This window comes from Scyliorhinus canicula, chromosome 8 (assembly GCF_902713615.1).
Source record: "Scyliorhinus canicula chromosome 8, sScyCan1.1, whole genome shotgun sequence".
Lineage (NCBI taxonomy): Eukaryota > Metazoa > Chordata > Chondrichthyes > Carcharhiniformes > Scyliorhinidae > Scyliorhinus > Scyliorhinus canicula.
In genome coordinates this window covers 50540336-50542086 of record NC_052153.1, presented here as the reverse complement: position 1 = coordinate 50542086, position 1751 = coordinate 50540336, and positions in this window count along the sequence as shown.

Here is a 1751-nt window from a genome sequence, read left to right as displayed (position 1 = left end):
CGGGGCACAGACGCCATAGGAAAGATAGAGCAGGAGGTAAGAGAGGAGGAGGAGTTGCGTTTTTGATCAGGAAGAATATCACGGCAGTACTGAGAAGGGATATATCCGAGAGTTCGCCCCGAGTTTATACGGGTAAAATTGACTAGACTAGAGAGGGGCAAAAATCATCTCCTCTTGGGAAATAAGGAAGGGCAGGTGACAGAAGTATTAGTGAGGGATCACTTTGGTTCCAGTGACCATAATTCCATTCATTTTGAGATAGTTATGGAGAATGATAGATCTGGCCCAAAAGTTTAAATTCTAAATTGGGGCAAGGCCAATTTTGATGGTACTGGACAGAAACTTTCAAAAGTTGATTGGGTGTGGTGAACCACTGTGTACACCTGTATTAGGGGATGTAAGGTAGGACCTGTACTACAGGTTCGCCGGTAGCCCCTGCCGGCTGGCTCCGCCCACTAGGAGCTGTATAAATATGCATGTCCTCCATTGATCTGCCATTTCGCCAGCTGCAGTAGGAGGCCACGCATTTGACTGCAATAAAGCCACAGTTGTACCCAATCTGAGTCTTTGTGCAATTGATCATGCTTCAATTTATTGCAGTCAGATTTTCAACAACATGGAAATCAGAATCAAACCAGATCGCCTGCAGCTGGATCCGCACTCGTCCGACGCCAGAAAGGACTTTAATCACTGGCTAGTTTGTTTCGAGGCTTACATCAACACTGCCACTTGCAAGTCTTGTAGCAAAAAGGGCCACTTCGCAGCAGTGTGCCAGGCCTGCGCAGTCACCGCTATCGCCCCCTGCCAAACGCACAATGGGTGCCGCCATCTTCTCCTCCCGGGGCCATGTGCGGCCAGTGGGCACCGCCATCTCCTCCCTCTCAGTCCATGTGCGGTCCATGGGTGCCGCCATCTTGTCTAGCGCCACCAACGTGCGTCCCATGGGTGCCACCATCTTGTCCCGCCCCCACAATGTGCACCCCATGGGCGCCGCCATTTTGTTCCCTACAGGACCTCCGGACGCCACCATCTTATCTTCCCCACGGGGCAGGAACGCCAACGACATCCCACGATCATGGCCGCCGACGCTCTCCATCCAAAACCTCTGAAGACCACCCACAGCTCACCTCGATGACGCTGGACCAGTCTCGTCCACACAACCTGGCCACCGCTTCGACAACGGTGAAAATCAACGGCCACGTGACCTCTTGCCTGCTGGACTCCGGGAGCACCAAAAGCTTCATACACCCGGATACGGTAAGGCGCTGCTCCCTCGCGGTCCACCCCGCCAATCAAAGGATCTCCCTGGCCTCTGAATCCCACTCTGTCCCAATCCGAGGATTCTGTACGGTCACTCTCACAGTTCAGGCGTAGAATTCAGCGGTTTCCATCTCTACATCCTCCCCAATCTCTGCGCTGCATTATTGCTGGGCCTGGATTTCCAGTGCAATCTCCAGAGCCTCACCCTCAAATTTGGTAGGCCCCTACCTCCACTCACCGTTTGCGGCCGCGCGACCCTCAAAGTTGACCCCCCCCCTCCGTCTCTGCCAATCTAACTTCGGATTGCAAACCCGTTGCCATCAGGAGCAGACGGTACAGCGCCCAGAACAAGGCCTTCATCAGGTCCGAGGTCCAGCGGCTGCTTCTGGAGGGTATCATCGAGGCCAGCAACAGCCCCTGGAGAGCCCAAGTGGTAGTCGTTAAAACTGGGGAGAAACACAGGATGGTCGTGGACTACAGCCAGACCATCA